Source organism: Pristiophorus japonicus, chromosome 4, assembly GCF_044704955.1.
Source record: "Pristiophorus japonicus isolate sPriJap1 chromosome 4, sPriJap1.hap1, whole genome shotgun sequence".
Taxonomy (NCBI): Eukaryota; Metazoa; Chordata; class Chondrichthyes; family Pristiophoridae; genus Pristiophorus; species Pristiophorus japonicus.
The window spans coordinates 82065264-82088403 of record NC_091980.1 but is presented as its reverse complement, the minus strand read 5'-3'; the positions used below and the strand labels follow the sequence as shown (position 1 = coordinate 82088403).

General features: G+C 44.6%; 1 long non-coding RNA gene across 1 annotated transcript in view; it reads left to right on the top strand.

Moving 5' to 3' along the window:
* Positions 1–5614: 5614 nt before the first annotated feature.
* LOC139262975 (uncharacterized) overlaps positions 5615–23140 on the top strand; it is a 32762-nt gene continuing 15236 nt past the window's right edge. The window contains exons 1-2 of the long non-coding RNA XR_011593013.1: positions 5615–5663; positions 21659–22039. This is a non-coding gene — a long non-coding RNA (uncharacterized lncRNA). The remainder of the gene's footprint in view (positions 5664–21658; positions 22040–23140) is intronic.

The window sequence follows — 23140 nt, the reverse complement described above, 5'->3', positions numbered from 1 at the left end:
GAGAATCGGGATAAACGGGTCCTTTTCAGAATGACAGGCAGTTACTAGTGGGGTGCCGCAGGGCTCAGTGCTGGGACACCAGCTCTTTACAATATACATTAATGATTTGGATGAAGGAATAGAGTGTAATATCTCCAAGTTTGCGGATGACACTAAACTGGGTGACGGTGTGAGCTGTGAGGAGGATGCTAAGAGGCTGCAGGGTGAGTTGGACAGATTAGGTGAGTGGGCAAATACATGACAGATGCAGTATAATGTGGATAAATAGGAGGTTATCCATTTTCAGGGCAAAAACACGAAGGCAGAATATCATCTGAATGGTGACAGACTAGAAAAAGGGGAGGTGCAACGAGACCTGGGTGTCATGGTTCATCAGTCACTGAAAGTGGGCACGCAGGTACAGCAGGCGGTAATGAAGGCAAATGGTATGTTGACCTTCATAGCTAGGGGATTTGAATATAGGAGCAGGGAGGTCTTACTGCAGTTGTACAGCGCCTTGGTGAGGCCTCACCTGGAATATTGTGTTCAGTTTTGGTCTCCTGGTCTGAGGACGGACGTTCTTGCTATTGAGGGAGTGCAGCGAAGGTTCACCAGACTGATTCCAGGGATGGCTGGGCTGTCATATGAGGAGAGACTGGATCAACTGGGCCTTTATTCACTGCTGTTTAGAAGGATGAGAGGGGATCTCATAGAAACGTATAAGATTTTGATGGGAATGGACAGGTTAGATGTGGGAAGAATGTTCTCGATGTTGGGGAAGTCCAGAACCAGGGGACATAGTCTTAGGATAAGGGGTAGGCCATTTAGGACTGAGATGAGGAGAAACTCAGAGAGTTGTTAACCTGGTGAATTCCCTGTCGCAGGGAGTTGTTGATGCCAATTCATTGGATATATTGAAGAGGGAGTTAGATATTGCCCTTACGGTTAAGGGGATCAAGGAGAGAAAGCAGGAAAGGGGTACTGAAGGAAGGATCAGCCATGATCTTATTGAATGGCAGTGCAGGCTCGAAGGGCTGACTGGCCTACTCCTGCACCTATTTTCTATGTTTCTATGTTTCTATGTTTAAAGCAGAAAGAGCCTTTAGCATGGTAGAGAAAGAAGCACTAGCTTGTGTGTATGGGGTTAAAAAGATACATCATTACCTGTTTGGTCTTCAGTTTGAACTGAAGACAGATCACAAGCCGCTCATTTCACTGTTCTCTGAAAACAAGGTATCAATACCAATGCTTCATCCCGCATCCAGAGGTGGGCGCTGACATTATCCGCTTCTGATTATATCATTCGCCATAGACCTGGCACCAAGAATTGTGCCGATGCTTTGAGCCGTCTGCCGTTGTCCACACCAGAGGTGGAAATGCCACAACCGGCGGACCTATTGTTAGTTATGGATGCTTTTGAGAGTGATGGAACCCCCATCATGGCTCAACAAGTTAAGACATGGACCAGCCAGGACCCGATGTTATCAGTCGTGAAGAGTTGCATCCTCAAAGATGATTGGTCTGCCATACCCAAGTAAATGTGCGAGGAGACCAAACCTTACATTCGTCGCAAAGACAAACTGTCAATTCAGTCAGATTGTATACTGTCGGGCAATCGTGTTGTTATGCTCAAGAAGGGGAGAGACAAATTTGTACGTGAGCTATGTAGCACATATCCCGGCATTGTAATGATGAAAGCCATCGCCAGGTCTCATGTATGGTGTCCGGGAATTGAATCTGAGCTGGAATCATGTGTGCATCAGTGCAACGTTTGCATGCAGCACAGAAAAGCACCAGCGGAATCACCGCTGAATCTGTGGTCGTGGCCGTCCAAATTATGGTCCAGGATCCACATAGACTTTGCAGATCCCTTCCTGGGTAAGATGTTTTTAGTTGTGGTGGATGCATATTCAAAGTAGATAGAGTGTATAATCATGCCATCCAGCACATCCACAGCTACCATTGAGAATCTCAGTGTCATGTTCGTGACACATGGTCTGCCTGACATCGTTGTTAGCGACAAAGGATCGTGCTTCACCCGTCAGGAGTTTCAAGAGTTCATGAAACTCAATGGTATCAAACATGCAAGGTCAGCACCATTCACACCTGCATCCAATGGGCAAGCAGAACGTGCTGTCCAAATCATAAAGCAGAGTATGAAGCGAGTAACCCAAGGGTCACTGCAGACCCGCCTGTCATGCATACTGCTGGGTTACAGGACAAAACCACACACGCTTACTGGGGTCTCGCCTGCAGAACTAATGATGAAGAGAGGTCTTAAGACCAAGCTATCTCTTGTACACCCTGACTTGAATAATCATGTTGAGTATAGAAGACAAAGTCAGCAAGGGTATCACGATCATGCAGCTGTGTCATGTAAATGATCCTGTATATGTTCTGAATTATGGTCAGGGCCCCAGGTAGATCGCTGGTACTGTCATGGCCAAGGAGGGCAACGGAGTATTTATTGTCAAGCTCAAAAATGGGCAAACATACCAGAAAACATATGGATCAGACAATGCTACAGCACACAGACAAACCGGAACTGTCGGAGGAACAGCAACCAACCAACCTGCCCCCAGTCATCAGAGGACTCAGTGGTCATTAATGAATTGGAACTTTCAATCACTGACATGTTCAAAGAAAATGGGCTTTCAATCCCTGACATGGCCATTGCCACTCCCACCAGATCAGCCACCCAGCCACCAGTCACAACAGACTCTGAACACTCACCCAAGGTTGGAGTTGAACTGAGACGGTCAACCTGGGAGTGTAAAACACTGGACCGTCTCAATTTCTAAAAGACTGTGTTAATATCTCAGACGGGGTTATTGTCATGTATGTACTTTTGGGATCACTAGCCATCACTGTTGGAGGCCATTTGGCTGTACGCACGTATAAAAGGCCAGCCATTTTGTATATTAGTCACTTTGGGCCTTAATAAAGCAGAGCCAATGTCATACCTCTTGGAGCTAAACAGTACTCAGTCTAACAGTTATTGCATACACAACACACTCTCTGCTGAATAAATCTAATATTCTATCCTTGTATTCAGTAAGAAGCTTCTGCTGGTCAGGTCTATCACTTGTTTCCCCTTAAACATAAGAGTAATGTGGATTGAGACCGGGAAATCTAGTCTATAGGTCATCCTTTTCTGCAGTACATTGTCTACTGAGACAGTACAATGTACTCTGTAAAATCCAAGTCACTACATTTCATAAGAATGTGCAAGCTCTGGTTGAAGAGCTTAGAACCAAGAATTATTCCAAGTATAAGGGAGATGAGCTGTGAGGAAAAGTTTTTTTTAATTATTCATACATGGGATGCGGGCGTCACTGGCAAAACCAGCATTTATTGCCCATCCCTAATTGCCCTTGAGAAGGTGATGGTGAGCCACCTTCTTGACAGCTGAGTGGCTTGCTAGACCATTTCAGAGAGGCAGTTAAGAGTCAACCACATTGCTGTGGGTCTGGCATCAGGTCAGTCCTGGTAAGGACAGCAGAGCTTCCTTCCCTAAAGGACATTAGTGAATGAGATGGGTTTATTACAACAATCCAGTAGTTTCATGGTCACCATTACTGATACTAGCTTTTTATTCCAGATTTATTTAATTAACTGACTTTAAATTCCCCAGCTGCCATGGGATTTGAACGCATGGATCATTAGTCCAGAAAGCCTGGATTACTAGTTCAGTAACATGACCGCAATGCTATCATACCAAACACGTTAAAAAGCTAAATTTCAACAGGCCAGATAAAAGACAGTTAAGGCGATCTTATTGAAATATATATAATACTAAATGGATTATATCTGAATATTCAAGATACAGTATGATAATGAGTCCAGAGGCCATGACTATAAAGTAAAGAAATGTAAGTTTAGATCTGATGCCAGAAGGAACTTCAAGTTAACAGAGACATGGGGGGGGGCCTTTCGAATCGAGCAGATTTTAAGCTGACGGTGGGTGGGCATTTTCAAAGTGGAATATACAGCCTAACATTTTAAATGTTGGAAATGTGATAACTGGATAGTCAGCTCACTTCTGATTTGAAGAATTTGACCAGTATTTGGAAGCGAGGATCGGGCTCTGCTGTAGTAGATAACATATAAAGCCTTGCTTTGTCTGATTAGAAAGAGGTATGAATGCGACTGCACAACTGTGCAATGTATGCATGTAGGACGTGAAAATAGACACCAGTATGAAGAAAACAGGTTGAGAACAACTGCATTCTAAGTATTAATATATAGAGGAATTATAAACTGATCTAATTGAAGGGTTCGAATGATGCTGCAAACCATTAGACTGAAGCTTGAGCAATGTAAAAACATCATCTGAATCCCAAGATTAAAACCTGCATATGTTATTTGCTATAGCACATACCGTTTCAATTTTCTGGGATTGTTTTATTCCATGTGGTGTCTGTTTGAGAATAGCTGTCTGTGGGTGTTTCATATCCTTGATGTATGGCAACATTTAACCAAGAGTATTATTGATTGTGTTGTAGAAAGAGCTGTGTGCCTAAATATTTAACTAGAGCCTTTTAACTAAAGGAATAACCTGGAAGACCCAGTGGGTAAAGGAGCAGCACAGTCTAACACTAAACTAAACAGACCAGGTCTCAGATTTGATCTCTGGTCTGTGCTGAGTGCGGTGGGGGGGCGGCGGTGGGGGAGGACGTAGGGACAGGGAGAGGGGGGGTAGGGACAGGGGGAGTGGGGGTAGGGACAGGGAGAGGGGGGGTAGGGATAGCAGGAGGGGGGGTAGGGGCAGGGAGAGGGAGGTAGGGTCGGGGGGGTAGAGACAGGGGGAGGGGGGTAGGGACAGGGGGAGGGGGTTAGGGACAGCAGGAGGAGGGGTAGGGACAGGGAGAGGGAGGTAGGGACAGGGGGAGGGGGTTAGGGACAGCAGGAGGAGGGGTAGGGACAGGGAGAGGGAGGTAGGGATGGGGGGGGTAGGGACAGGGGGAGGGGGGTAGGGACAGGGAGAGGGGGGTTAGGGACAGCAGGAGGAGGGGTAGGGACAGGGGGAGGGGGGTAGGGACAGGGAGAGGGGGTTAGGGACAGCAGGAGGAGGGGTAGGGACAGGGAGAGGGAGGTAGGGATGGGGGAGGTAGGGACAGAGGGAGAGTGTTAGGGACAGGAGGAGGGGTAGGTACAGGGGTAAAGCTCTGCGCTGAGAGCATGAAGTCAGATTATTACCCCATATAAATCACCTTTCCTGAAAACTAAAAATAGAGGTTACAATAATATTGCAACGAGTCAGTGATGGAACGTAAAAGTAATGCTGGCTTCAATATCCATTTTTTTCTTTAAATTGTCAGTGAATTTTGTGCTCATCAAAATGAGGAAAGTGCTTTGGAAAATGGTACAATTTTTGCACTCAGTCTAAAACCAAGTGCTCCCCTGTTAGGTGAACACCTGTTACAAGGAGAATAAAGATCATTTTTGAGTGCTTTAATAACATGCTTTAACATTAGAAGAACAGCTTGTACTGCCCCAAAGAGACAATTATGTTACATGATGTCCAGCTGCAGCCTTCTAAATTATAAGAACATGTTAGAAGTAGTTCTGTTGATCGAAATTTCAGCCCTATTTTAGTTAACCCCTTCCCGTCCCTGATTGTATTACAAGGTGGTTTTATCAGCAGTCCTCGCCATAAGTAGTGATATCGTTTTGCTGTTTAGGTGAGATCTTCTCAGGCATCTCGGACTATAAGTAAGAGACATGTTTCCATGAATCTTTGGACACCGAGCCTCGGCCGCTGGACATGTTTTGGTTTCTGCATTTCTGCACTTAAGGGAAGTTAGCTCTGATTTTCTATTCATTTACAGTTTTTATGTGCATTAAACAGTCTTATGCTGGGAGCCTGATGGATAAGAATCCTCTATTTGAACCAAATGTGTTGAGTACATAAAATTTATTATCTAGTTTCTTGTTTTAACGCAACATAAACAGAATCCTGAAGGTTAATGCAAAAATCGAATGAAAACTCCAGATGCTTACTGCCACTCAACAGTGAGATCATTTGTCGTTATTGTGATACACTTTACGATCCAGCTGGATCCTACGATAGCCTATTTCTTATAACTGCTCTTGAGAGCAACTACTGTTACTCGTGACTCGCTTATTTATGGTTGCATTTCCGTGTCGTTATTTATGGATGCAGGCAGATTAACCTGTATTCATATGCATGATCACTTTTGAAGCAGCTGTTTGGTATTAAAGCTGACATGCCTGATTTAGCAGGAGCCGAGGGAAGGTAATTTTCTCACTTGCGCATCTCTCAGCACATACCGTGCTGCTTCCTGTTGGCTGTGTTATGACATGGTGCAGGCATGTAAGGCCAGGAGCCTCTCACTTTATTGTTTTCCCTCTACAAATTCATATTCCTACATCAGTGGGAAGTCAGAGCGGTTCATCTCATTATCCACAGGTGGCATTGAGGTAGGCATGGCCTGCGAGTTTGAAGACAGAAATGACCCCAGATCAAACATCTTTCCTTAAAGCCACGTCTGCTCAATTTAATGTAAAATATTACTATTTAGTGTGACGGATTTTGTTCGGAATTTGCAGTAACATTCAGCAGCTTGTGCAAATTGATGGGCTGATTTGCTCTGAGACTGGACTGTTGCATAGAATTTTGTAATTGCTCTGTAGATGTCTAGTGAGCCATCAAGAAGAGTACAACATACCTTGACATCAAGATGGGGCAAGGGACTTCCAATCGGGGCAGGCAATTTTAGCATTTTCATGAATACCATTGGCTGAATAGTCATTGTTCCCTTTTATAAATAAATCATATATCAGTATGGGAAAAAATTGCGGTCGGAGGCTTCCCACGGGTGGATGCCTCTGACAGAAATGTTTTTTACGAAAATACCTGGTGGTCCCAGAGGAACAAACACTTGTGCTCTGAGGCCTAGATGCGCAGCCAAGTGCAGAGGCCCATGTATTCCATGCCTTGTGGAATCACGTGGGCCTGAATCACCAATCACAATGTAGTGAGCTCCGGGCACCCATTAATATCAATGAGAATACACCTAAAATCAAATACAACACAAAGATAAATAAAAATTATTTTTTTGAAATAAAAAAAAATGTTTAAATAGTGTTAAAAATAAACTTGCCTCCATAGACAGGGTTTTTAATAGAAAAATAAGTAATAACATTGATTTTTTCCATCTATTAAATCTCTTATGCTGGTAAAAGCAGGCCTTATGCCAACTTTTACCAGGCATAGATATTTGAAGGACATTCACTGGCAAGAGTTGGGCAAATAGTCCAAATCTCCGCCCGCAAAAGCCCTTCTCCCGGGGATGTGTGCGATTTGACAGATTGCAAGTGCCTGGTACAGGCGCATGCACTTCGTGTGCTTAAACCCGGAACTTGTGGGGCCTCTTCGGGCGCATGTGCACATCGTACCCAGAGAGGCTGCAAGTTCAGGGCCAAAATTTCCCTACATTTAACTATAGCTTATAAGTATATTATACTGTAAATTTTAGATTTGATTGGCACAATTTTACACAATATCATATCACACTAAACTTTATACAGCCTCTTGTATATTGTAATAGGGTACTTCTCTATAGAAGTAGTGTGAACCCCTTCAGTAACGATATCTAGACTTTAGCAAAAGTCAAACTCTCCAAATAGCTGGAAATCTGTTTCTTATTTGAAATGTAAACATTCTTTGAGAAGCCTTCATCTAATTTACGTAAAGTATCTGGTTTATTTGCTATATACATTTCAGTATGGTAACCTGGTTGCTGCCTGTTCAATTAGCAAAAGGTGACTGGAAGAGGTCAGCAGCGTAACATCCTTCAATCATCTTTCGCGGGTGGTTTATTCAGCCTGAAGTGCCTTTTTGTGTTGTATACATCCACAAATATTCTGGGGGGTGGGTGGGGGTGGGTCAGTGGGGGAGTGGGTGGAATCTGGAGGGGTAGGACTGTGAGTACTAAGGAAAGTAGATAAATAATGAAAAAGGTTAAAGGAAAGATGATCGTAAGCAAACAGAAAATACTCCTACAGTTACGTTAAAAAATAGATTTTAATAATCATCTGCCTGATAGAAGTAGTGAACATTATTCTTGTCCAGAGGAATTGGGGTTATGGGTCTTAAACATGCTGCAGAGTTGCTCAGTGACCTCAGCAACAGACCTCCATCAGTGAGAGATCCAGCACAGGTCAACATTCCTTTAGGTCATGGATACCAATTGGAACATAGAAGGAACATAGGAACAGGAATAGGCCATTTAGCCCCTCGGGCCTATTCCAGCATTCAATGGGCTCAAAATTGGCCCACCCCTTTTTTTGGTGCACTCAGCAGAGATGCATCAACTTTGTGGGCTGAAAAGGGCGCCGATAAAATGTCCCCCGATTCTGGCCACTGTGTTGCCTCTCCCGAGGCTTGGCATGGCATGGCCAGTTGATTGGGGGGTGGCGCTAGGGCCCTGTGCGAGAAACAGTGCCGGCAGCTCTCTACATGCACGTTGGCATGTGCGCGCATGTGCAGTAGCTCCTGCCCCCAGCCTCTGTGTGCGTGCTGCAGCGGGGGACCCGATGCATCCCGCCCCTATCCCAGGCCAAGTGGCCTCCCGCACAGGCTGGCTGCTGCCTTCCCGGGCTAGAAGGCTACAACAAGCAGGTTGGTGCGGGGCTCAAGCTGGGGCAGCGGGGATGTGGGGCGGGGGGGAGTTTTGATCCGGGGTGAGGGGGGAGTTTTGATCCCAGAGGGTGGGGGGGGGGTGGAAATTTGATCCGGGGTGGGAGTTCTGATCCCTGGAGGGGGGAGTTTTGATCCGGGGGGGGCGGAGTTTTGATCCCAGAGGGTGGGGGGGGGGGAGTTTTGATCCTGGAGGGCAGGGTGGGGGGGGGAGTTTTGATCCGGGGCGGGGTGGGAGTTTTGATCCCGGGGGAGGGGGTAGTTTTGATCCGGGGGGGGGTGGAGTTTTGATCCGGGGCGGGGTGGGAGTTTTGATCCGGGGCGGGGTGGGAATTTTGATCCCAGGAGGGGGGAGTTTTGATCCGGGCGAGGGTGGAGTATTGATCTGGGGCGGGATGGGAGTTTTAATCCGAGGCGGGGTGGGAGTTTTGATCCCGGGAGGGGGGAGTTTTGATCCGGGGGGAGGGTGGAGTTTTAATCCCCGGGCGGGGAAGAGAATTCCGAACCGCAGGGTGAGTTCGATCACCAACCCCATGGGGGTAGGGGGTTCTGATTCCATGGGCGGTCTGATCCCCGACCTCTAGGGAAGATCTGATCCCCAGACGTGTCCAATCTTTGACCCCAGGTGCTGTTCTGATCTGGAGGGTCTGATCCCTAACCCCGGGAGGTAGGGTTGTTTGTAAGGGGCAGGCTGGTGGTGGGTGAGCTTAGGCGGCTGGGAGAACATAAGAATTATGAGCAGGAGGTACTTCTATTTTTTATTTGGATATTTTGAAAAAATTATGTAAATATGTTTTATCTCTTTACTTCTTTTATTTTTGTAGTTTAAGATTCCATGAAGACTTCTGTTGTATAGTAAATTAACTTTGCGAAGTTTGTCATATGATGTCTTGTATAGCTGTTGGATCCTATTCACATTCTTTAGTCAAGTCATTAAGTTCTGCTGGCCTCCGCTGTATTTACAAGCACTGATTTCTTAACTCTCTGCAATGGTTTTCTGTGCGGCCACAAGTGGCTACATACGTTGGCCTAAGTTAGTTTGGAGTAACTATTAGCTGTCCAAAGTGGCCTAACTGGCCAAAACGGGCGTGGGTGGCTGGTAACGTCCCCTTTTGAAAAAATCTAAACTAAACTAAAAGAATTCTAACTAACTCACTTACACTGGTGCAAATTGAATGTGCAAAATGGGGATTTTTAAGATATTCCAGAAAAATCAAGTTACTCCAAAAAAAATGGAGCAACTCCTGGCCAATTTTGAGCCCAATGAGATCATTGCTAATCTGTGCCCTAACTCCATATACCTGGCTTTGTCCCGTATCCCTTAATACCTTTGGTTAACAAAGATCTATCAATCTCATATTTAAAATTAACAATTGATCTAACATCAATTGCTATTTGTGGAAGACAGTTCCAAACTTCTACCACCCTTTCTGTGTAGAAGTGTTTCCTAATTTCACTCCTGTAAGGTCTGACTCTAATTTTTAGACTATGTCCCCAAGCCCTAGACTCTCTACCCTATCTGTTTCTTTTAATATATTGAAAATTTCAACAAAATTGCCCTTAACCTTCTAAATTCCATGGAATACAACCCTAGTTTGTATAACCTCTCCTCATATTTTAACCCTTGGAGTCCAGGTATAATTCTGGTAAACCTATGCTGCACTCCCTCCAAGGCCAACATATGCTTCCTAATGTGTGGTGCCCAGAACTGTTCACAGTACTCAAGGTGTGGTCTAACCAGGACTTTATATAGCTGCAGCATAACTTCTGCCTCCTTCTATTCTAGTCCTCTATATATAAAGGCTAGCATTCCATTAGACTTTTTATTTATTTTCTGTACCTGTTCATGATATTTTAATGATCTATGTACCAAGTCTCTTTGGACTTCACCATTTAGAAAGTACCCTGTTCTATCCTTTTTGGTCTTAAAGTGGATGACCTCACAACGGATAGTAAAAGCTTTTACAGATATATAAAACGGAAAAGAGTGACTAAAGTAAATGTTGGTCCCTTAGAAGATGAGAAGGGGGATTTAATAATGGGAAATGTGGAAATGGCTGAGACCTTAAACAATTATTTTGCTTCGGTCTTCACAATGGAAGACACAGAAACCATGCCAGAAATTGCTGGTCACAGGAATGTGGGAAGGGAGGACCTGGAGACAATCACTATCACTAGGGAGGTAGTGCTGGACAGGCTAATGGGACTCAAGGTAGACAAGTCTCCTGGTCCTGATGAAATGCATCCTCGGGTATTAAAAGAGATGGCGGAAGTTATAGCAGATGCATTCGTTATAATCTACCAAAATTCTCTGGACTCTAGGGAGGTACCAGCGGATTGGAAAGCAGCTAATGTAATGCCTCTGTTTAAAAATGGGGGCAGACAAAAGGCAGGTAACTATAGGCCGATTAGTTTAACATCTGTAGTGGGGAAAATGCTTGAAACTATCATTAAGGAAGAAATAGCGGGACATCTAGATAGGAATAGTGCAATCAAGCAGACGCAGCATGGATTCATGAAGGGGAAATCATGTTTAACTAATTTACTGGAATTCTTTGAGGATATAATGAGCATGGTGGATAGAGGTGTGCCGATGGATGTGGTGTATTTAGATTTTCAAAAGGCATTCGATAAGGTGCCACACAAAAGGTTACTGCAGAAGATAAAGGTACGCGGGGTCAGTGGAAATATATTAGCATGGATAGAGAATTGGCTGGCTAACAGAAAGCAGAGAGTCGGGATAAATGGGTCCTTTTCGGGTTGGAAATCGGTGGTTAGTGGTGTGCCACAGGGATCGGTGCTGGGACCACAACTGTTTACAATATACATAGATGATCTGGAAGAGGGGACAGAGTGTAGTATAACAACATTTGCGGATGACACAAAGATTAGTGGGAAAGCGGGTTGTATAGAGGACACGGAGAGGCTGCAAAGAGATTTAGATAGGTTAAGCGAATGGGCTAAGGTTTGGCAGATGGAATACAATGTCGGAAAGTGTGAGGTCATCCACCTTGGGAAAAAAAACAAAAAAGGGGAATACTATTTGAATGGGGAGAAATTACAACATGTTGCGGTGCAGAGGGACCTGGGGGTCCTTGTGCATGAATCCCAAAAAGTTAGTTTGCAGGTGCAGCAGGTAATCAGGAAGGCGAATGGAATGTTGGCCTTCATTGTGAGAGGGATGGAGTACAAAAGCAGGGAGGTCCTTCTGCAACTGCATAGGGTATTGGTGAGGCCGCACCTGGAGTACTGCGTGCAGTTTTGGTCGCCTTACTTAAGGAAGGATATACTGACTTTGGAAGGGGTACAGAGACGATTCACTAGGTTGATTCCGGAGATGAGGGGGTTACCTTATGATGATAGATTGAGTAGACTGGGTCTTTACTCGTTGGAGTTCAGAAGGATGAGGGATGATCTTATAGAAACATTTAAAATAATGAAAGGGATAGACAAGATAGAGGCGGAGAGGTTGTTTCCACTGGTCGGGGAGACTAGAACTAGGGGGCACAGCCTCAAAATACGGGGAAGCCAATTTAAAACCGAGTTGAGAAGGAATTTCTTCTCCCAAAGGGTTGTGAATCTGTGGAATTCTCTGCCCAAGGAAGCAGTTGATGCTAGCTCATTGAATGTATTCAAGTCACAGATAGATAGATTTTTAACTAATAAGGGAATTAAGGGTTCTGGGGAGTGGGCGGGTAAGTGGAGCTGAGTCCACGGCCAGATCAGCCATGATCTTGTTGAATGGCGGAGCAGGCTCGAGGGGCTAGATGGCCTACTCCTGTTCCTAATTCTTAATTTCTTATTTGCCTACATTGAAATCCATTTGCCACAGTTTTTCCCAGTCACTTACAACAACAACAACAACTTATATAACTCCTTTAAAATAGTAAAATGTCCCAAGGTGCTTCGCAGCAGTGTTACAAGACAAAACAGATAAATTTGACACTGAGCCACAAAAGAAGAAATTAAGGCAGATGACCAAAGCTTGATTAAAGAGGTAGGTTTTATGGAGCATCTTAAAGGAGGAAAGAGAGGTAGAGAGGCGGAGTGGTTTGGGAGGGAGTTCCAGAGCTCAGGGCCCAAACAGCTGTAGGCATGGTCACTGATGATTGAGCAGTTATAATCAGGGTTCTTCAAGAGGGCAGAATTTGAGGAGTGCAGACATCTTGTGGGGTTGTGAGGCTAAAAAAGGTTACAGAGATAGGGAGGGGCAAGGCCATGGAGTGATTTGTAAACAAGGATGAGAATTTTAAAATCGAGTCGTTGTTTATCTGGGAGCCATTGTAGGTCAGAAAGCACAGCGGTGATGGGTGATCATGACTTGGTGCGAGTTAGCTGAGTTTTGGATGACCTCAAGTTTACGTAGTGTAGAACGTGGGAGGCCAGCCAGGAGTAAGTTGGAGTAGTCAAGACTAGATGTAACAAATGCATGGATGAGGGCACCAGCAGCAGAAGAACTGAGGCAGGGGCGGAGGCGGGCAATATTACGGAGGTGAAAAAAGACGGTTTTAGTTATGTCACGGATATGTGGCTGGAAACTCATTTCAGGGTCAAATATGATATCCAAGTTGCGAACAGTCTTGTTCACCCTCAGATTGATGCAAGGAGGAATGGAGTCAGTGGTTAGGGAACACAGTTTGTGGCGGGGACCAAAGATAATGGCTTCGGTCTTTCCAATATTTCGTTGGAGAAAATTTCTGCTCATCCAGTACTGGATGTTGGACAATTTAGATACCAAGCAGGAGTTGAGAGAAATGATGGAGAAGTAGAGCTGAATGTCGTCAGCGTACATGTAGAAACTGACTCCGTGTTTTTGGATGATATCGGCAAGGGGCAGCATATAGATGAGAATTAATGTTACTTAATCTTTTAATATTGCTTTGTAATCTTATGCTTCCACCTACACTACTGAAAATGCCGTCTATCTTTGTGTCATCAGTAGACTTGGATATGTGGCTTTCAATCCCATCATCTGAGTCATTAATTAATACAGTAAGTAGTTGAGGCCCCAATGCAGATCCTTGCGGGACACCACTAGTCACATGCTGAAAATTACAGTACCTACCCATTATCCCTACTCTCTGTCTCCTGCCACTTATCCAATTTCCTAACCAGATCAATAGATTGCCTTCAATCCTTTGAGCTTCAACTTTAGCTAAGTAGTGGAGCATAAAACAGTGGGGAACAACGGGAGACACCAGCAGCAGTGGAACCTTCCACGGTGTATTTCCCCCCAAAAAAACAAGAATCACGGAGTGACATCACTCAGCAGGTCAGTAATTGGTTGGTGAATATTCAGATTTTTTTTCTCTAAATTAGGGCAGTGGTTTAAACTAGGACCGGGAAACTATAACGTACTGTATTACATTTATCGCTTAACTAGTTAATCTAATTAATATAACTATAAATTATCTTTGAATAAGGACATGAACTAATTAAATAAATAAAGTAAGGCTAGTCTAAAATATGGCAGGACAGGTTGTGTGTCTGAACTGCAGTATGTGGGAGTTTTTGGATGGCGAGACTGTCCCGAGTAAACACGACTGCAGCCAATGTCTCCAGCTCGAATCTCTCTGGCTCAGAGTTAGAGGGGCTGAAATTGATGGCCTTACCACCGACTGTCGCCAAGATCTACTGACATTCCTCTTCGGGTTCCACCCTGTGCCAGTTTGCACTTGGGTTGGAGCGGGCGGGAGGGAAGAACCACTGGGAACTGCCCGCTGATGGCCAAGTGGTGCAAGTGATCTCCCGCCTGCCAAGATGCCAGATTGGTGCGGGCGGGAGTCGGCGCCAGAACGGGGAAGGACTGCTGGTGTATCCCCAATGGTAGTTATGAAGACCTGCAAAAAAAGGTTAGTGAACATTAAAAAAAAATCTCTTACAGCAACTTAGCTGCATGGTGTCAACTGAAGGTGTTCCGTTTTTTTTTCTTTTTGCATTGATTTTACTTTTCAGCTCTTCGACCTACCATGGGCCCGACTCCATCTTCAACAGCACTTGGGTGGCAAGCTCCTTTGCCACCAAGATTGGGAGCTCCCACCTGCTGCCGCCCATGTTGAGGGCATGTTCCTATTTTGCCACCGGGCGCCCTTTCAAGGACCCTTTTGCCAAAACTCCCACCCAAAGTACCGTCAGGTATCTCGGCGGCCATTGGTGGTCCTTTGGATGGCACTTGGGCGGCCTTTGGCCTTCACCAATTTTGGCTCCATTGAGCTGGACTGTGAGTTGTCGACATTCCAACACATCAGGGAGGGAGAGGAATTCCTGGAGAGTTTTATCCAGAATCAATGTCAAACCCCAGAGGAAAGCACAGGTTCAGGAATGGGAGGGTGTGACTGTTAGGGACCGGGTAGCGGGGATTTCGAAGAAGTTGAGAAGGAAATCTCGCAGACACTGGTCCTGTCCAACAGGTACCTGTGAGGACAAGGAGACAGACTGCAGGGAGGACAGTCACAATGCTGACCAAGGCACCGTGGCTCAGAAAGCTGTCCAAGGTGGGGAAGAGCAGAATAGAAATGTGGTAGTGATAGGGGACTCTATAATTAGGGGATAGATAATCTCCACTGCAGCCAAAAATGAGAATCCTAAAGGGTGTGTTGCCTATCCAGTGCCAGGGTAAGGGATATCTCACGGTGGCTGGAGAGGAACTTGGAAAGGGAGGGGGGTAAATCCAGTTGTCGTGGTCCATGTTGGAACAAATGACTTAGGTAGGGACGGAGAATATTCTGCTGAAAGAATATCAGAGTTAAACTCTAAATTTAAAAGCAGGACCTCGAAGGTAATACCCGAGCTACGTGCAAATTGGCATAGAAGCAGAAATAGCAGCAGAATTAACACGTGGCGAAAGAGGTGTGGGAAAGAGGGATTTCTTTTCATGGGACACTGGCACCAGTTCTGGGACAGGAAAGAGCTGTACCAACGGAACGGGTTCCATCTAACCGGAATGGGACCCCCGTGTCCTAGCGGAAAGAGTAAAGGGAGGTGGCAAAGGTTTTAAACTAGTATTAAGGGGAGAGGGACCTACAAGAAATATAAGCAGCCCAAATATAAGCAAAACCGGAAAAGAGAGCATAGGAAAGAATAAAATAAGGAAAGACATTGATGGTAAGGAATTAAATAGAGTTATAAAACAGGAGTCTACAAAGAAGGTTAAACATAAAGTGGGAGGAAATCCTATTAAAAATGAGTTAAACTATCTCTACAGCAATGTACACGATGTCCGTAATAAAACAGTGGAGCTGGAGGCAGTCATGCATTGCGAGGAACCAGGCATGGCTGCAGAAAAATCAAGACTGGGAATTAAACATTGCAGTGTATAACATATTTAGAAAAGACAGAGCGGGTAAAAGGGGAGGTGGAGTAGCTGTACTTATTAGGGATAACATAATGACTGTAGAAAAAAGGGATGCAGCTATCAGCAAGACAAAAATAGAATTCACATGGATAGAGATAAAAGATAATAAAGGATCAATCACACTACTAGTTATAGTCTACAGACCACGTAATAGTAGAAGGGAGGTGGAGGAAGAACTATGTAGCCAAATTATGGAAATGAGTAAAAAACATAGAACAATAATCATGGGGGCTTTCAACTACCCTGATATTAATTGGGCAGAAAAGGTAGGTAAAGGAGATAAGAGAAAGGAGATCCTACAATGTATACAGGACTCCTTTCTAATCCAATTTGTAAAAAGCCCAACAAGGGAGGAATGGGGAATGAACCAAAGCAGGTAAGAGATGTAAAAATAGGGGAACATCTAGGCAATAGTGACCATAACATAATATGCTTCAAGATGATGATAGAGAAGGACATAAGTATGACGAAAACCAGATTAATAGATTGAAGAAAAGCTGATTTTGAGGAGGTGAGAATACAACTTGGGAAGATAAAATGGGCAAGAATATTGGCAAACAAAAATGTAGAACAGCAATGGGAAACATTTAAAACAGTGTTCAACAGGGTGCAGGAAAAATATATTCCGTTAAAAGGAAAGAACAAACTAAACACTAATGAGACTCCATGGATGAATGAAGACATAAGGGAACAACTGAGGGTAAAGTGCATTAAGTACATAGATAGCAGAGGAAAGCATGATAAGAGATAATATGAAGGGATTAGGAGAAAAGAAAAAAAAACAATTAGGAAGGAAAAAAGGAACTATGAAATTAAATTATCAAGGAACATAAAACAAAATAGTAAAATATTTTACAGGCACATCAATAAAAAATGGAAGGTTGGAATGGGAATAGGACCATTAAGGGATAGACAGGACAATACCACAGGTAACAATGGGGAGATGGCAGAAATATTAAAGAATTATTTTGCTTCGGTATTTACCAGGGAGATAGAACAGGTAGACATGACATCGGATGATGAGATGGGGAATAAGCTAAGTGCATTTACAATTTAAAAATAGTTTATATTAAATAAACTAATCAAACTCAAAGAGGATAAAACCCCTGGTCTGGATGGATTGCATCCCCGAATTTTAAAAGCATCTAGAGAAGAAATAGCAGAGGCATTACATATTTAATAATTCATTAGAAAAAGGTGTAGTGCCAGAGGACTGGCGGACAGCTAACGTAATACCTATATTTAAGAAGGGGGATAGAACATGTCCAGGGAATTATAGACCAGTCAGCTTAACATCAGTGGTAGGAAAAATAACAACATTCTACTAAAGGAGAAAATAGAAGAAAATCTAGAAATGAAAAGTATAATGATGAATAGATAGTCAGCATGGATTTCAAAAGGGAAAATCTTGCTTGACCAATCTTCTTGAATTTTTTGAAGAGGTAACAGAGAGTAAAAAATGGTAAAGTATTAGATGTAATTTATCTAGATTTTCAAAAGGCCTTCGATAAGGTACCCCAAAATAGACTGATGATCAAGGTCAGAAAGTGTGGAGTCAGGGGACAAGTAGCAGAATGGATAGCTAGCTGGCTTCAAGCCAGAAAGCAGAGAGCGGGAGTAAAGGTAGCTATACATAGTGGCAGAAGGTGGATAGTGATGTTCCACAAGCATCAGTGCTGGGACTACTGCTGCTCACAATTTACAGAAACGATTTCGACTTCGGAATCAAAAACACAATTTTGAAATTTGCGGAAGATACCAAATTGGGCGGGGGGGGGGATAATCAATACTGAAGAGAACTGCAGCAAATTACTGGAGGACATTAATAAACTTACAGAATGGGCAAATAATTGACAAATGAAGTTCAACACATAAATGTGAGCTAGTACATTTTGGTAGGAAGAATAGGGAAGTCACTTACTACTTGGAAGGTGCGAGTCTACGTGGGGTAGAGGAAGAAAGGGATCTCGGAGTACAAATACACCAATCATTAAAAGTTGAGACACAGGTTGGTAAGACCATAAAAAAAGCAAACCAAGCACTAGGGTTTATTTCTAGAGATATAGAATTGAGAAATAGGGAAGTTATGTTAAACCTGTATCAAACCTAGGTTAGACCATACTTGCAGTTCTGGTCACCATATTATAAAAAGGATATAGCGCTACTGGAGAGGATGAAAAGAAGATTTACAAGGATGATACCAGAAATGCGAGGGTATACATATCAGGAGAGGGTGAACAAGCTGAGTCTCTTTTCTCTTGAAAAAAGGCTGAGGGGTTATCAAATAGAGGTCTTTAAAATTATGAAAGTTTTTGATAGAGTGAATACAAAGAGAATGTTTCCACTTGTGAGGAAGAGCAAAACTAGAAGCCATCAATATTAAATAGTCATGAAGAAATGTAATAGAGTGGTGAGAATGTGGAACTTGCTACACAGGGAGTGGTTGAAGCAAATAGTATAGATGCAGTTAAGGGGAGGCTGGACAAGCATATGAGGGAGAAGGAAGTAGAGGGTTACACTGATAGATTTAGATTAGGAAAGATGGGAGGAGGCTCAAGTGGAGCATAAAATCCAGCATGGACTGGTTAGGCCGAATGGCCTGTTTCTGTGCTGTATATCCGAAGAAATCCTGGGGCTGAAATTGCCCCTTCCCTTAAGGCCTGTTACCGCCGGAAATCAGCGGCCACGCTGCGGAGTGCAATGGCCGCCGATTTTTCGTGTAATGGCCGCCATTTTGAAAATTCCGCTCCTGCGGTAACCCGGCGGTGACCTGCTCCCCACTACTGCTCCGCTGCTGCAAATCCATCTGAAGTTCGTCATCAGAGTGCGCACTGCCGATGTTCCCCACCGATGACGAAATTCCGCCGAAAAAAATCTTGTCCCCGCCGAGCGGTGCCAAAAGCTGCTTTTTTCTGCTGGTGCAGTGAGGTTGTAGTCTTTGTAAAATGGCGGTGCAGCTCCCATTAAAGGGGAGGACCTACTGCCGCTGCCGCCATGTTTTTTTTGTCGGCCAACTGCCATGTCGGGCTGACAATTATGCGCCTAGGTTCGGCCAGGCCGCCAACAGGCAGCTGGCATCCCCTCTTGGGTGCCAGGCCGCTGGCCCGACTGAAACCCTCCATGGTGGCGCAGTGGACTATACGCTGATGACTGACAGCGGCGGTCATTCCGCTCGCCCCCATCATCTGACCCTCCGGACTCCGAACTTTCGCTTACTGCCCCACTTCGGTCCCCATTATGACTTCAGTCCACCGGGAAAAAAAAGCCAAAGAGCGGAATTTTGCTCAAGAGGCCACCGCATCCACCGCGCTGGTAAAATCAACAGAAACAGTGTCGGTGCGTCCCGTTTCCACCAGTGGGCAATTTTGGCCCTCTTATGTATGTAACAGTCTCTTATGTGGGACTTTATCAAATGCCTTCTGGAAATCCAAATAAATAACATCCATAAACATTCCCTGTCCATTACTTTAGTAAGTAAGCTGTGGCTTTGTAGACATTTCCAGTCCAAAATGTTAGCCCCAATAATTATTGGGGCGGGTCTTGTGGGCAAGGGTGGGGGGGTGCGACAGTGTTTTGGCTGAGTTCGGATTTCCTCGAGCACAGTGGAGTTTTGATTCAATCTGGGGGGAGTCCCGACTCTGATCTGGGGAGGGTGTGAAACCTGATCCTGTTAGGTTGTGGGCTCCGATTGCGGGTGGCGGGGGTGGTCTTTGAATCCTGGTTTGGGGCGGTTGTCTGATGTTGGCAAGGAAGAAGGTTAGCTTTGTGGGAGAGGGGGGAAGCACGTCTGCTCCTCTTGGCCCACAAGCACCGCAGCAAAGGCACTTCCACTTCCACAATACAGTCCTTGCCTCCCTTTAGTTGCCAGGTTTTGCTGAGACCTGACAAATTTCTGGGTTGATTGCCCACGGCCCCCATCCCAGCTCCATTAGTTCCGGAAATGAGTGGGTTAGAGGAGGTTTGGGGTTGTGTTTCAGAATTTTAAATGTTAATATCCCACCCAACCTAAACTCACTCATTGTTGGAGGTAAAAATTACACCCATTATTTCTGTATGAGGCTGCTTGAAGAAATTAAAAAATCCAGTTTCTCCTACAATTTAAGACATTACAGGCCATTGACCAATTAAATAAATGTGATATTGTTGGGAGGGGCAATCACCTCTAGCCATGCTTACATACATCAAAATACTGATCTACACAGCAGTATTGATAGAGATTGATAGGGCCCGATATTGGTGGCCTTACATAAGAACATGAAAACATAAGAACATAAGAAATAGGAGCAGGAGTAGGTCATACAGCCCCTCGAGCTTGCTCCGCCATTTAATACGATCATGGCTGATCTGATCATGGACTCGAGTCCACTTCCCTTTCCACTCCCCAAAAAATCCCCTTTGCAATAAAGACCAAGCTTCCATTGGCCTTCCTGATTACTTGCTGTCCCTGCATACTAACTTTTTGTGGACCAGGACCCCCAGGTCCTGCTGTACTGCAGCACTTTGCATTTTTTCTCCATTTAATAATAACTTGCTCTTTGATTTTTTCTGCCAAAGTGCATGACCTCACACTTTCCAACATTATACTCCATCTGCCAAATTTTTGCCCACTCACTTAGCCTGTCTATGTCATTTTGCAAGTTTTTTGTGCCCTTCTCACACATTGCTTTTCCTCCCATCTTTGTATCATCAGCAAACTTGGCTACGCTACACTCCGGTCCCTTCATTCAAGTCATTAATATAGATTATAAATAGTTGGGGTCCCAGCACTGATCCCTGCGGCACCCCACTAGTTACTGATTGCCAACCCGAGAATGAACCATTTATCCTGACTCCCTGTTTTCTGTTAGTTAGCCAATCCTCTATCCATGCTAATATATTACCGGCCACTGCCACCGACTGCCACCGAGTTTTGCCTTCAGTTTCCTTTCTCTCCCAGTTTCCACTTGGGCTGGAGCAGGTGGGAGGGTGGTACCATCGGGAACCGCCCGCTGACGTCCTCTGGTGGCCACGTAGCACAAGTGGCTGCCCGCCCGCCGAGATGCCAGTTTGGTGCAGGAGTCCACGGCAGCAGGGGGAAGGACTGCTGCATGGAGACTGTTCTAGGCCCGACGGTAGGTACAAAGAAGAGAAAAAAAGTTTAGTGAACATAATTTTAAACATTTTCTTACAGTGACTTACCTAAATGGGATCCCCTGAAGGTGCTACATTGTTTTTTTTTCTAATGCTTTTATTTTCCAGCTCTTCCACCCTCCCTGGGCCCGACTCCATCCTCGGCGGCACTTGGGTCCCGCTCGCTGCCACCCAGATTGACGGCATAAGCTGTTATTTTGCCACCAGTCAGTACCACCATCTCTTTTAGAGGAATCTTCCTGGCAAAGTACCACCCGGTCTCTCGGTGGCCATCGCCAGTGTTTTGGGCAGCACTTGGGTGGGCCTTGCCCTTCATCAATTTCGGGTCCATAGCCTTTTGCCAGTTGCCTCAACTACAGAAGTTTATGAGAATGAAGTATGAGAGAAGAAACATTAAAGACAAATAAAAACTTTTTAAAGTGCATTTTCTGATGCCTAGCTTCACTTACAGTCCCTGCTTCTTTCTTATTGAACTTCTTTTCTTTTTTATTGGCATTTTACTAATCTTTGTTTCATTGTGTTTTTTGTAGGTACAAGTCCCACTCCAGGGACTTGAGCACATAAATCTAGGTTGACACTCCAGCGCAGTGCTGAGGGAGTGCTACACTGTCAAAGGTGCCGTCTTTCAGATGAAACATTAGATCGAAGCCCCGTCGGCTCTCTCAGGTGGACGTAAAAGATCCCAGGGCACTATTTTGAAGAAGTGCAATGTCCTGGTCTGTATTTATCCCTCAATCAACATAACAAAAACAGATTATCTGGTCATTATCACATTGCAGTCTGTGGGATCTTCTGTGCATTACTTGGCTGTCACGTTTCCCACATTACAACAGTGACTTCACTCCAAAAGTACTTCTTTGGTTGGAAAGCACTTTGAGACGTCCGGTGGTCGTGAAAGGCGCTACATAAATGTAAGTCTTTCTTCCTTCTTTCTTTCTTTACGAGCAATCTTGTGTCTCCTTTTCTGTTCTGGTTTTCATTTTCTCTGCTGTTTTGGTCTTTTGTGAAGTCACCTTTGTCTCTCTTTGCTGCTTTAGATCTAGAAGTACTGTGCTGCTAAAAATCATAGAAATATACAATCTTGCAGCACAAAAATTGGCCATTTGGCCCATCGTGCCTATGCCAGCTATTTGAATGAGTTATCCACTTAGATCCACTCCCCTGTTCTTTCCCCATAACCCTGCAAAAAATTCTTCTTCCTCTTTTTACTAGGTAGCATTTTTCTATTTGACCACATGTGGCTCATGAATGGAACCACTCAGTCACTCTCTGTTGGTGCAGTGAAGTTGATCCAGAAGACAAAATATCACATTTATTTTATTGGTCAATGGCTCAAGAGACTTCCTACAAATCTCAGAGAATTGGAACAGTTTGGTGGCAGCTACCATTCTTAGGGCCCAAATTTCCCCACAAAGGTAAAACGGCGCACCTTCGAGCCCCCCGCCGACATTGTAGAACAAAAGCAGCACCAAAAAAAGACTTGCAATTATGGCCGATTCTTGGGCCGTCTGCCGAGCTGGCGTGGCACAGAACACAGAGAGGGTGGTGGGGATAGGTCCGTGCTGGCCGTGCAGAGCCAGCGGGGAGGGGGGGCGGGGTCTGATCGGAGTGCCTGAGAGTGTGCCGGCAGCACACGCATACTCAGTGCAGCGTTCGCCCATCCTCAGTGGGGCATTAACATTGGCAATCGGCCATTTTTAAAGGGAGAACCTCTCACTGAGTTTTGGATGTCTGATTGATGTTTTGAAAACTATAGGAGTGCTGTTTGGAGTACTCTGCAAGAAATCAGCTGCTAAACTTCCACAAGGAGTGCTGCATAGGTGACAATCATTCATTGCTGCAAGCAAAATAAGGAATTTGTGTTTTGAAAAATCACTGAGTGTCAATTCAATAGAGCAACACAACACCGTGCGCCAAGAACGAAGAATTTCACGCATCACGAAGTGGAGATAGTAGTTAATGTAATTGAGGAAAGATGGCAGGAGCTGGATGCGAGCAACAGAGGTCGCACA